The 14,442-nt window shown below is 44.7% G+C and overlaps 1 pseudogene; it reads right to left on the bottom strand.

Annotated features, from left to right (window-relative positions):
• The window catches only part of LOC134728717 (putative uncharacterized protein FLJ46235), a 29,070-nt pseudogene extending 15,702 nt beyond the window's left edge, over positions 1–13,368 (bottom strand).
• Positions 13,369–14,442: the final 1,074 nt, after the last annotated feature.

Here is a 14,442-nt window from a genome sequence, read left to right as displayed (position 1 = left end):
CATAATGTCAAATCAGTGGGCGTGTTAAGCTTGTTTTCCTGAAACTGGATGGTCCCACCTGAGCGTGATGGGAGAAAGTGACAGATCAATAGGTATTAGATTCTCATAAGGACAGCGCCACCTAGATCCCTCACATGCACGGTTCACAGCAGGGTGCGTTCTCCTATGAGAATCTAATGCTGCTGCTCATCTGAGAAGGCGGAGCTCAGGCGGGAATGTGAGCAAAGGGGAGTGGCTGTAAATACAGACGAAGCTTCCCTCACTCCCTCACTCGACACCACTCACCTCCTGCTGTGTGGCTCCTTACGACTCCATGGCTCAGGGGTTGGGGACCCCTGCTCAAGTGCATCCAAAGCGACCCTTCCCAAAACAGTCTTCACAGTGGTCAAGGGCAGAAACCACTTAGCTCCCAAGGCATGTGCCTCAGCTGGCATTTTGTCACAATCAACAGTAAGTGGTAGCTTGAGTCACTGTGAGGTCACCTACTGGAAATCACCAGCATCCCATTTCCCACTGGCAAAGAGCTCAGCACTGCCCCCTGGGAAACCAAACCTATGCCCAAATCCCATCTGTGTGGGTTTACCTCCTGGGACCCTTCCTAACATATTAGTCAGAGTCCAATCAGGAAGCATAAACCACTCAAAAGTTTAAAGTGGTAAAATTTAATACAGAGAATTATTCATTATAACAGGTGAACAGCACAATGAGAGATTGGCTAGCACAAAGTAAAGAGAACTCTAGAGAATATGGGACTAGCCCAGGCCAGGCATGGTGGCTCATGCCTGAAATTCCAGCCATTTGAGAAGCTAATGCAGGAAGATTGCTTAAGGCCAGGAGCTAGAGACCGGTCTGGACAACACAGTGAGACCCTGTCTCTATCCAAAAAAAAAAGAAAAAAGTTAGCTGGGAGTGGTGGTGCACACTTGTAGTCCCAGCTACTCGGAATGCTGAAGTTTGAGCCTGGGAGGTCAAGGCTGCAGCGAGGCATGATTATGCCGCTACAGTCCAGCCTGGTGACAGAGCAAGACCCTGTCTCAAAGAACAAAACAACAACAACAACAACCATTTACAGACAGAAAAGAGATAGAGCTAATAAGCTAAGGAAAGATGTTGAAATGTGACAAGTAAAGTAACATGAGGTCTTTTATCTATTTAAAATAATCAAACAAAAAATGACTTACTAAATTATAATACCCTGTGCTGGCAAAGGTGCAGTGAAATGGGCACTTTCTTATACTATGAGGGGTGTTTAAATTGTGTATAAGCCTTCCCGGGTAAAGCCTGTCAATTTTTTAAAATAGTGGAGACAGGGTCTCACCATACTGCCATACTGCCTCCTCCAACTCTTGGCCTCAAGCAATCCTCCTCTCTTGGCCTCCCAAAGTGCTAAGATTATAGCTGGGAGGCACTCAAAACCCTGTCAACTTACATCAAGGGTAATGAGAATGTCCATTCACCATGACTCACAGTAATCTTACTTCTGGGGAGACAATTCAATCTAAACAAAAGGTCATCTGGACACACACAGTAAAAATCTGGGAGTAACTGAAGACAGAGTTGCTAAGTGAAATAAGAAACAGTTCTAAGAAATTAAACTATGGTATCAATAGGCACCTGGTATAAAAGTTCAGTTGATGTTAGCGGCTACTTTTTTGTTGTTTTGAGACAGGGTCTCACTCTGTCACCCAGGCTGGAGTGCAGAGGCCTGATCATGACTCACTGCAGTCTCAGCCTCCCTGGGCTCAAGTGATCCTCCCACCTCAGCCTCCCAAGTAGCTGGGACTACAGGAACATACCACCACACTAGGCTAATTCATGTGTTTTTCTGTAGGGATGGTGACTCCCCCTGCGTTTCCAAGGCCTATCGCAAACTCTTGGCCTCAAGCCATCCTCCTGCCTCAGCCTCCCAAAATGTTGCGATTACCAGTGTGAGCCACCACACCTGGCCAGCTGCTACTTTTAGCAATATTATTATTATTATTCCACTCAATTAAAAATTATTATTTTCAAGGCTATGCAACAGTATGTATCCTACAGCGTAATTGTAAAAACATATACAGTCGTCGTCCCTCAGTATACAGAATCAGTTCCAGCCCCCCATCTCTGCATATACCAAAATCCATGCTTACTCACGGTTCGCTGTCACCCCTCTGGAATCCACGTATACGAAAATTCCAAATATTAGTTGGGCATAGTGGCAAGCACCTGTAGTCTCAGCCACGTGGGAGGTTGAGGTAGGAGGATCGCTTCAGCCTGGAAGGTTGAGGCTGCGGTCAGCTGCGATAGCGCTACTACACTCCAGCCTTGGACAACAGAGGGAGACCCTGTCTCAGAAAAAAAATAAATAAATAAAACAGGTTAGAAACTGTAATGAGGTCTGCTGGGCAAAATTCCATATAAGCAAAGTATAAATTAATAAAGCAAATCGTGATAAATTAGTACGATTGACTTTCTGGAGTTTCTGACAATAAAAGTAAGGAAAATGCAGAACACAAAGACAGAGAGTAAAAAGAGAAATTAGGAAAGCATTCTACATGTTGAATAGGAAGACACTGGCCATGTTCGTGCAGCGGCAGTATGTCGTGACATGACATACCTTGGAGAGAAGTTAACAGATGAGGAAGTTGATAAAAATCATCAGAGAAGCAAAATACTGGTAGCGACACTCAAGTAAACTACGAAATTTCCATAACTTATGTCAGCAAAGTGGGAATACTGTACAGTGTGTGTTGAAGTTCCTATACAACATTGTTTACCTGCCTTTTGTTTGTTTGTAAGGAATGTATATACTAAAAGTTCTTCTTGCTGTCAAAAGAATATGTGTGAATAAGTCATTTTAACTTATGCTTCTGTTTTTCTTTTATCTTCCTGCCATCATCCCACAGCCTTACTTTAGAAATTTCTTTTTTAGAAAATTGAACAAGTGCTCCTTGTGGTGGCAAATACCTCGAGGATGGGAGGCAGGGGTGGAAGGGTCACTTGAGGCCATTAGTTTGAAACCAGCCTGGCCAACAAAGTGAGACCCCATGTCTACAAAACAATTTAAAAATTACCCAAGTATCATCATGTATACCTACAGTCCCAGCTACCTCAACTTACGGAGAAAGTTCAGGGCCTGGAGAGAAGGCTGGGAGGCAAGAGCTGGGTCTAAAGAGGCCATTGTAACGATGGAGCTGTGCCTGTGGAGGCTGTTGTGAGGCAGTAGCCTCATCTGCGGAGACTGCCGTGACGTAGGGTATGGGCCTAAATAGGCCATGGTGAGTCATGAGCTTGGTCTGTAGAGACTGACTGGAGAAAGTTCTGGGCCTGGAGAGGCTGCCGGGAGGTAGGAGCTGGGCCAAAAGATGTAAGCACATTTACATTTATTAGGCACTTTATTTCCATTATTACACTGTAATATATAATAAAATAATTATAGAACTCACCATAATGTCAAATCAGTGGGCGTGTTAAGCTTGTTTTCCTGAAACTGGATGGTCCCACCTGAGCGTGATGGGAGAAAGTGACAGATCAATAGGTATTAGATTCTCATAAGGACAGCGCCACCTAGATCCCTCACATGCACGGTTCACAGCAGGGTGCGTTCTCCTATGAGAATCTAATGCTGCTGCTCATCTGAGAAGGCGGAGCTCAGGCGGGAATGTGAGCAAAGGGGAGTGGCTGTAAATACAGACGAAGCTTCCCTCACTCCCTCACTCGACACCACTCACCTCCTGCTGTGTGGCTCCTTACGACTCCATGGCTCAGGGGTTGGGGACCCCTGCTCAAGTGCATCCAAAGCGACCCTTCCCAAAACAGTCTTCACAGTGGTCAAGGGCAGAAACCACTTAGCTCCCAAGGCATGTGCCTCAGCTGGCATTTTGTCACAATCAACAGTAAGTGGTAGCTTGAGTCACTGTGAGGTCACCTACTGGAAATCACCAGCATCCCATTTCCCACTGGCAAAGAGCTCAGCACTGCCCCCTGGGAAACCAAACCTATGCCCAAATCCCATCTGTGTGGGTTTACCTCCTGGGACCCTTCCTAACATATTAGTCAGAGTCCAATCAGGAAGCATAAACCACTCAAAAGTTTAAAGTGGTAAAATTTAATACAGAGAATTATTCATTATAACAGGTGAACAGCACAATGAGAGATTGGCTAGCACAAAGTAAAGAGAACTCTAGAGAATATGGGACTAGCCCAGGCCAGGCATGGTGGCTCATGCCTGAAATTCCAGCCATTTGAGAAGCTAATGCAGGAAGATTGCTTAAGGCCAGGAGCTAGAGACCGGTCTGGACAACACAGTGAGACCCTGTCTCTATCCAAAAAAAAAAGAAAAAAGTTAGCTGGGAGTGGTGGTGCACACTTGTAGTCCCAGCTACTCGGAATGCTGAAGTTTGAGCCTGGGAGGTCAAGGCTGCAGCGAGGCATGATTATGCCGCTACAGTCCAGCCTGGTGACAGAGCAAGACCCTGTCTCAAAGAACAAAACAACAACAACAACAACCATTTACAGACAGAAAAGAGATAGAGCTAATAAGCTAAGGAAAGATGTTGAAATGTGACAAGTAGAGTAACATGAGGTCTTTTGTCTATTTAAAATAATCAAACAAAAAATGACTTACTAAATTATAATACCCTGTGCTGGCAAAGGTGCAGTGAAATGGGCACTTTCTTATACTATGAGGGGTGTTTAAATTGTGTATAAGCCTTCCCGGGTAAAGCCTGTCAATTTTTTAAAATAGTGGAGACAGGGTCTCACCATACTGCCATACTGCCTCCTCCAACTCTTGGCCTCAAGCAATCCTCCTCTCTTGGCCTCCCAAAGTGCTAAGATTATAGCTGGGAGGCACTCAAAACCCTGTCAACTTACATCAAGGGTAATGAGAATGTCCATTCACCATGACTCACAGTAATCTTACTTCTGGGGAGACAATTCAATCTAAACAAAAGGTCATCTGGACACACACAGTAAAAATCTGGGAGTAACTGAAGACAGAGTTGCTAAGTGAAATAAGAAACAGTTCTAAGAAATTAAACTATGGTATCAATAGGCACCTGGTATAAAAGTTCAGTTGATGTTAGCGGCTACTTTTTTGTTGTTTTGAGACAGGGTCTCACTCTGTCACCCAGGCTGGAGTGCAGAGGCCTGATCATGACTCACTGCAGTCTCAGCCTCCCTGGGCTCAAGTGATCCTCCCACCTCAGCCTCCCAAGTAGCTGGGACTACAGGAACATACCACCACACTAGGCTAATTCATGTGTTTTTCTGTAGGGATGGTGACTCCCCCTGCGTTTCCAAGGCCTATCGCAAACTCTTGGCCTCAAGCCATCCTCCTGCCTCAGCCTCCCAAAATGTTGCGATTACCAGTGTGAGCCACCACACCTGGCCAGCTGCTACTTTTAGCAATATTATTATTATTATTCCACTCAATTAAAAATTATTATTTTCAAGGCTATGCAACAGTATGTATCCTACAGCGTAATTGTAAAAACATATACAGTCGTCGTCCCTCAGTATACAGAATCAGTTCCAGCCCCCCATCTCTGCATATACCAAAATCCATGCTTACTCACGTTTCGCTGTCACCCCTCTGGAATCCACGTATACGAAAATTCCAAATATTAGTTGGGCATAGTGGCAAGCACCTGTAGTCTCAGCCACGTGGGAGGTTGAGGTAGGAGGATCGCTTCAGCCTGGAAGGTTGAGGCTGCGGTCAGCTGCGATAGCGCTACTACACTCCAGCCTTGGACAACAGAGGGAGACCCTGTCTCAGAAAAAAAATAAATAAATAAAACAGGTTAGAAACTGTAATGAGGTCTGCTGGGCAAAATTCCATATAAGCAAAGTATAAATTAATAAAGCAAATCGTGATAAATTAGTACGATTGACTTTCTGGAGTTTCTGACAATAAAAGTAAGGAAAATGCAGAACACAAAGACAGAGAGTAAAAAGAGAAATTAGGAAAGCATTCTACATGTTGAATAGGAAGACACTGGCCATGTTCGTGCAGCGGCAGTATGTCGTGACATGACATACCTTGGAGAGAAGTTAACAGATGAGGAAGTTGATAAAAATCATCAGAGAAGCAAAATACTGGTAGCGACACTCAAGTAAACTACGAAATTTCCATAACTTATGTCAGCAAAGTGGGAATACTGTACAGTGTGTGTTGAAGTTCCTATACAACATTGTTTACCTGCCTTTTGTTTGTTTGTAAGGAATGTATATACTAAAAGTTCTTCTTGCTGTCAAAAGAATATGTGTGAATAAGTCATTTTAACTTATGCTTCTGTTTTTCTTTTATCTTCCTGCCATCATCCCACAGCCTTACTTTAGAAATTTCTTTTTTAGAAAATTGAACAAGTGCTCCTTGTGGTGGCAAATACCTCGAGGATGGGAGGCAGGGGTGGAAGGGTCACTTGAGGCCATTAGTTTGAAACCAGCCTGGCCAACAAAGTGAGACCCCATGTCTACAAAACAATTTAAAAATTACCCAAGTATCATCATGTATACCTACAGTCCCAGCTACCTCAACTTACGGAGAAAGTTCAGGGCCTGGAGAGAAGGCTGGGAGGCAGGAGCTGGGTCTAAAGAGGCCATTGTAACGATGGAGCTGTGCCTGTGGAGGCTGTTGTGAGGCAGTAGCCTCATCTGCGGAGACTGCCGTGACGTAGGGTATGGGCCTAAATAGGCCATGGTGAGTCATGAGCTTGGTCTGTAGAGACTGACTGGAGAAAGTTCTGGGCCTGGAGAGGCTGCCGGGAGGTAGGAGCTGGGCCAAAAGATGTAAGCACATTTACATTTATTAGGCACTTTATTTCCATTATTACACTGTAATATATAATAAAATAATTATAGAACTCACCATAATGTCAAATCAGTGGGCGTGTTAAGCTTGTTTTCCTGAAACTGGATGGTCCCACCTGAGCGTGATGGGAGAAAGTGACAGATCAATAGGTATTAGATTCTCATAAGGACAGCGCCACCTAGATCCCTCACATGCACGGTTCACAGCAGGGTGCGTTCTCCTATGAGAATCTAATGCTGCTGCTCATCTGAGAAGGCGGAGCTCAGGCGGGAATGTGAGCAAAGGGGAGTGGCTGTAAATACAGACGAAGCTTCCCTCACTCCCTCACTCGACACCACTCACCTCCTGCTGTGTGGCTCCTTACGACTCCATGGCTCAGGGGTTGGGGACCCCTGCTCAAGTGCATCCAAAGCGACCCTTCCCAAAACAGTCTTCACAGTGGTCAAGGGCAGAAACCACTTAGCTCCCAAGGCATGTGCCTCAGCTGGCATTTTGTCACAATCAACAGTAAGTGGTAGCTTGAGTCACTGTGAGGTCACCTACTGGAAATCACCAGCATCCCATTTCCCACTGGCAAAGAGCTCAGCACTGCCCCCTGGGAAACCAAACCTATGCCCAAATCCCATCTGTGTGGGTTTACCTCCTGGGACCCTTCCTAACATATTAGTCAGAGTCCAATCAGGAAGCATAAACCACTCAAAAGTTTAAAGTGGTAAAATTTAATACAGAGAATTATTCATTATAACAGGTGAACAGCACAATGAGAGATTGGCTAGCACAAAGTAAAGAGAACTCTAGAGAATATGGGACTAGCCCAGGCCAGGCATGGTGGCTCATGCCTGAAATTCCAGCCATTTGAGAAGCTAATGCAGGAAGATTGCTTAAGGCCAGGAGCTAGAGACCGGTCTGGACAACACAGTGAGACCCTGTCTCTATCCAAAAAAAAAAGAAAAAAGTTAGCTGGGAGTGGTGGTGCACACTTGTAGTCCCAGCTACTCGGAATGCTGAAGTTTGAGCCTGGGAGGTCAAGGCTGCAGCGAGGCATGATTATGCCGCTACAGTCCAGCCTGGTGACAGAGCAAGACCCTGTCTCAAAGAACAAAACAACAACAACAACAACCATTTACAGACAGAAAAGAGATAGAGCTAATAAGCTAAGGAAAGATGTTGAAATGTGACAAGTAAAGTAACATGAGGTCTTTTATCTATTTAAAATAATCAAACAAAAAATGACTTACTAAATTATAATACCCTGTGCTGGCAAAGGTGCAGTGAAATGGGCACTTTCTTATACTATGAGGGGTGTTTAAATTGTGTATAAGCCTTCCCGGGTAAAGCCTGTCAATTTTTTAAAATAGTGGAGACAGGGTCTCACCATACTGCCATACTGCCTCCTCCAACTCTTGGCCTCAAGCAATCCTCCTCTCTTGGCCTCCCAAAGTGCTAAGATTATAGCTGGGAGGCACTCAAAACCCTGTCAACTTACATCAAGGGTAATGAGAATGTCCATTCACCATGACTCACAGTAATCTTACTTCTGGGGAGACAATTCAATCTAAACAAAAGGTCATCTGGACACACACAGTAAAAATCTGGGAGTAACTGAAGACAGAGTTGCTAAGTGAAATAAGAAACAGTTCTAAGAAATTAAACTATGGTATCAATAGGCACCTGGTATAAAAGTTCAGTTGATGTTAGCGGCTACTTTTTTGTTGTTTTGAGACAGGGTCTCACTCTGTCACCCAGGCTGGAGTGCAGAGGCCTGATCATGACTCACTGCAGTCTCAGCCTCCCTGGGCTCAAGTGATCCTCCCACCTCAGCCTCCCAAGTAGCTGGGACTACAGGAACATACCACCACACTAGGCTAATTCATGTGTTTTTCTGTAGGGATGGTGACTCCCCCTGCGTTTCCAAGGCCTATCGCAAACTCTTGGCCTCAAGCCATCCTCCTGCCTCAGCCTCCCAAAATGTTGCGATTACCAGTGTGAGCCACCACACCTGGCCAGCTGCTACTTTTAGCAATATTATTATTATTATTCCACTCAATTAAAAATTATTATTTTCAAGGCTATGCAACAGTATGTATCCTACAGCGTAATTGTAAAAACATATACAGTCGTCGTCCCTCAGTATACAGAATCAGTTCCAGCCCCCCATCTCTGCATATACCAAAATCCATGCTTACTCACGGTTCGCTGTCACCCCTCTGGAATCCACGTATACGAAAATTCCAAATATTAGTTGGGCATAGTGGCAAGCACCTGTAGTCTCAGCCACGTGGGAGGTTGAGGTAGGAGGATCGCTTCAGCCTGGAAGGTTGAGGCTGCGGTCAGCTGCGATAGCGCTACTACACTCCAGCCTTGGACAACAGAGGGAGACCCTGTCTCAGAAAAAAAATAAATAAATAAAACAGGTTAGAAACTGTAATGAGGTCTGCTGGGCAAAATTCCATATAAGCAAAGTATAAATTAATAAAGCAAATCGTGATAAATTAGTACGATTGACTTTCTGGAGTTTCTGACAATAAAAGTAAGGAAAATGCAGAACACAAAGACAGAGAGTAAAAAGAGAAATTAGGAAAGCATTCTACATGTTGAATAGGAAGACACTGGCCATGTTCGTGCAGCGGCAGTATGTCGTGACATGACATACCTTGGAGAGAAGTTAACAGATGAGGAAGTTGATAAAAATCATCAGAGAAGCAAAATACTGGTAGCGACACTCAAGTAAACTACGAAATTTCCATAACTTATGTCAGCAAAGTGGGAATACTGTACAGTGTGTGTTGAAGTTCCTATACAACATTGTTTACCTGCCTTTTGTTTGTTTGTAAGGAATGTATATACTAAAAGTTCTTCTTGCTGTCAAAAGAATATGTGTGAATAAGTCATTTTAACTTATGCTTCTGTTTTTCTTTTATCTTCCTGCCATCATCCCACAGCCTTACTTTAGAAATTTCTTTTTTAGAAAATTGAACAAGTGCTCCTTGTGGTGGCAAATACCTCGAGGATGGGAGGCAGGGGTGGAAGGGTCACTTGAGGCCATTAGTTTGAAACCAGCCTGGCCAACAAAGTGAGACCCCATGTCTACAAAACAATTTAAAAATTACCCAAGTATCATCATGTATACCTACAGTCCCAGCTACCTCAACTTACGGAGAAAGTTCAGGGCCTGGAGAGAAGGCTGGGAGGCAGGAGCTGGGTCTAAAGAGGCCATTGTAACGATGGAGCTGTGCCTGTGGAGGCTGTTGTGAGGCAGTAGCCTCATCTGCGGAGACTGCCGTGACGTAGGGTATGGGCCTAAATAGGCCATGGTGAGTCATGAGCTTGGTCTGTAGAGACTGACTGGAGAAAGTTCTGGGCCTGGAGAGGCTGCCGGGAGGTAGGAGCTGGGCCAAAAGATGTAAGCACATTTACATTTATTAGGCACTTTATTTCCATTATTACACTGTAATATATAATAAAATAATTATAGAACTCACCATAATGTCAAATCAGTGGGCGTGTTAAGCTTGTTTTCCTGAAACTGGATGGTCCCACCTGAGCGTGATGGGAGAAAGTGACAGATCAATAGGTATTAGATTCTCATAAGGACAGCGCCACCTAGATCCCTCACATGCACGGTTCACAGCAGGGTGCGTTCTCCTATGAGAATCTAATGCTGCTGCTCATCTGAGAAGGCGGAGCTCAGGCGGGAATGTGAGCAAAGGGGAGTGGCTGTAAATACAGACGAAGCTTCCCTCACTCCCTCACTCGACACCACTCACCTCCTGCTGTGTGGCTCCTTACGACTCCATGGCTCAGGGGTTGGGGACCCCTGCTCAAGTGCATCCAAAGCGACCCTTCCCAAAACAGTCTTCACAGTGGTCAAGGGCAGAAACCACTTAGCTCCCAAGGCATGTGCCTCAGCTGGCATTTTGTCACAATCAACAGTAAGTGGTAGCTTGAGTCACTGTGAGGTCACCTACTGGAAATCACCAGCATCCCATTTCCCACTGGCAAAGAGCTCAGCACTGCCCCCTGGGAAACCAAACCTATGCCCAAATCCCATCTGTGTGGGTTTACCTCCTGGGACCCTTCCTAACATATTAGTCAGAGTCCAATCAGGAAGCATAAACCACTCAAAAGTTTAAAGTGGTAAAATTTAATACAGAGAATTATTCATTATAACAGGTGAACAGCACAATGAGAGATTGGCTAGCACAAAGTAAAGAGAACTCTAGAGAATATGGGACTAGCCCAGGCCAGGCATGGTGGCTCATGCCTGAAATTCCAGCCATTTGAGAAGCTAATGCAGGAAGATTGCTTAAGGCCAGGAGCTAGAGACCGGTCTGGACAACACAGTGAGACCCTGTCTCTATCCAAAAAAAAAAGAAAAAAGTTAGCTGGGAGTGGTGGTGCACACTTGTAGTCCCAGCTACTCGGAATGCTGAAGTTTGAGCCTGGGAGGTCAAGGCTGCAGCGAGGCATGATTATGCCGCTACAGTCCAGCCTGGTGACAGAGCAAGACCCTGTCTCAAAGAACAAAACAACAACAACAACAACCATTTACAGACAGAAAAGAGATAGAGCTAATAAGCTAAGGAAAGATGTTGAAATGTGACAAGTAAAGTAACATGAGGTCTTTTATCTATTTAAAATAATCAAACAAAAAATGACTTACTAAATTATAATACCCTGTGCTGGCAAAGGTGCAGTGAAATGGGCACTTTCTTATACTATGAGGGGTGTTTAAATTGTGTATAAGCCTTCCCGGGTAAAGCCTGTCAATTTTTTAAAATAGTGGAGACAGGGTCTCACCATACTGCCATACTGCCTCCTCCAACTCTTGGCCTCAAGCAATCCTCCTCTCTTGGCCTCCCAAAGTGCTAAGATTATAGCTGGGAGGCACTCAAAACCCTGTCAACTTACATCAAGGGTAATGAGAATGTCCATTCACCATGACTCACAGTAATCTTACTTCTGGGGAGACAATTCAATCTAAACAAAAGGTCATCTGGACACACACAGTAAAAATCTGGGAGTAACTGAAGACAGAGTTGCTAAGTGAAATAAGAAACAGTTCTAAGAAATTAAACTATGGTATCAATAGGCACCTGGTATAAAAGTTCAGTTGATGTTAGCGGCTACTTTTTTGTTGTTTTGAGACAGGGTCTCACTCTGTCACCCAGGCTGGAGTGCAGAGGCCTGATCATGACTCACTGCAGTCTCAGCCTCCCTGGGCTCAAGTGATCCTCCCACCTCAGCCTCCCAAGTAGCTGGGACTACAGGAACATACCACCACACTAGGCTAATTCATGTGTTTTTCTGTAGGGATGGTGACTCCCCCTGCGTTTCCAAGGCCTATCGCAAACTCTTGGCCTCAAGCCATCCTCCTGCCTCAGCCTCCCAAAATGTTGCGATTACCAGTGTGAGCCACCACACCTGGCCAGCTGCTACTTTTAGCAATATTATTATTATTATTCCACTCAATTAAAAATTATTATTTTCAAGGCTATGCAACAGTATGTATCCTACAGCGTAATTGTAAAAACATATACAGTCGTCGTCCCTCAGTATACAGAATCAGTTCCAGCCCCCCATCTCTGCATATACCAAAATCCATGCTTACTCACGGTTCGCTGTCACCCCTCTGGAATCCACGTATACGAAAATTCCAAATATTAGTTGGGCATAGTGGCAAGCACCTGTAGTCTCAGCCACGTGGGAGGTTGAGGTAGGAGGATCGCTTCAGCCTGGAAGGTTGAGGCTGCGGTCAGCTGCGATAGCGCTACTACACTCCAGCCTTGGACAACAGAGGGAGACCCTGTCTCAGAAAAAAAATAAATAAATAAAACAGGTTAGAAACTGTAATGAGGTCTGCTGGGCAAAATTCCATATAAGCAAAGTATAAATTAATAAAGCAAATCGTGATAAATTAGTACGATTGACTTTCTGGAGTTTCTGACAATAAAAGTAAGGAAAATGCAGAACACAAAGACAGAGAGTAAAAAGAGAAATTAGGAAAGCATTCTACATGTTGAATAGGAAGACACTGGCCATGTTCGTGCAGCGGCAGTATGTCGTGACATGACATACCTTGGAGAGAAGTTAACAGATGAGGAAGTTGATAAAAATCATCAGAGAAGCAAAATACTGGTAGCGACACTCAAGTAAACTACGAAATTTCCATAACTTATGTCAGCAAAGTGGGAATACTGTACAGTGTGTGTTGAAGTTCCTATACAACATTGTTTACCTGCCTTTTGTTTGTTTGTAAGGAATGTATATACTAAAAGTTCTTCTTGCTGTCAAAAGAATATGTGTGAATAAGTCATTTTAACTTATGCTTCTGTTTTTCTTTTATCTTCCTGCCATCATCCCACAGCCTTACTTTAGAAATTTCTTTTTTAGAAAATTGAACAAGTGCTCCTTGTGGTGGCAAATACCTCGAGGATGGGAGGCAGGGGTGGAAGGGTCACTTGAGGCCATTAGTTTGAAACCAGCCTGGCCAACAAAGTGAGACCCCATGTCTACAAAACAATTTAAAAATTACCCAAGTATCATCATGTATACCTACAGTCCCAGCTACCTCAACTTACGGAGAAAGTTCAGGGCCTGGAGAGAAGGCTGGGAGGCAGGAGCTGGGTCTAAAGAGGCCATTGTAACGATGGAGCTGTGCCTGTGGAGGCTGTTGTGAGGCAGTAGCCTCATCTGCGGAGACTGCCGTGACGTAGGGTATGGGCCTAAATAGGCCATGGTGAGTCATGAGCTTGGTCTGTAGAGACTGACTGGAGAAAGTTCTGGGCCTGGAGAGGCTGCCGGGAGGTAGGAGCTGGGCCAAAAGATGTAAGCACATTTACATTTATTAGGCACTTTATTTCCATTATTACACTGTAATATATAATAAAATAATTATAGAACTCACCATAATGTCAAATCAGTGGGCGTGTTAAGCTTGTTTTCCTGAAACTGGATGGTCCCACCTGAGCGTGATGGGAGAAAGTGACAGATCAATAGGTATTAGATTCTCATAAGGACAGCGCCACCTAGATCCCTCACATGCACGGTTCACAGCAGGGTGCGTTCTCCTATGAGAATCTAATGCTGCTGCTCATCTGAGAAGGCGGAGCTCAGGCGGGAATGTGAGCAAAGGGGAGTGGCTGTAAATACAGACGAAGCTTCCCTCACTCCCTCACTCGACACCACTCACCTCCTGCTGTGTGGCTCCTTACGACTCCATGGCTCAGGGGTTGGGGACCCCTGCTCAAGTGCATCCAAAGCGACCCTTCCCAAAACAGTCTTCACAGTGGTCAAGGGCAGAAACCACTTAGCTCCCAAGGCATGTGCCTCAGCTGGCATTTTGTCACAATCAACAGTAAGTGGTAGCTTGAGTCACTGTGAGGTCACCTACTGGAAATCACCAGCATCCCATTTCCCACTGGCAAAGAGCTCAGCACTGCCCCCTGGGAAACCAAACCTATGCCCAAATCCCATCTGTGTGGGTTTACCTCCTGGGACCCTTCCTAACATATTAGTCAGAGTCCAATCAGGAAGCATAAACCACTCAAAAGTTTAAAGTGGTAAAATTTAATACAGAGAATTATTCATTATAACAGGTGAACAGCACAATGAGAGATTGGCTAGCACAAAGTAAAGAGAACTCTAGA

The sequence above is a fragment of the Pan paniscus genome, chromosome 1, assembly GCF_029289425.2.
Source record: "Pan paniscus chromosome 1, NHGRI_mPanPan1-v2.0_pri, whole genome shotgun sequence".
In the NCBI taxonomy this organism is placed as follows: Eukaryota; Metazoa; Chordata; class Mammalia; order Primates; family Hominidae; genus Pan; species Pan paniscus.
The sequence above is the reverse complement of the archived record's forward strand: the minus strand, read 5'-3'. Positions and strand labels throughout refer to the sequence as shown.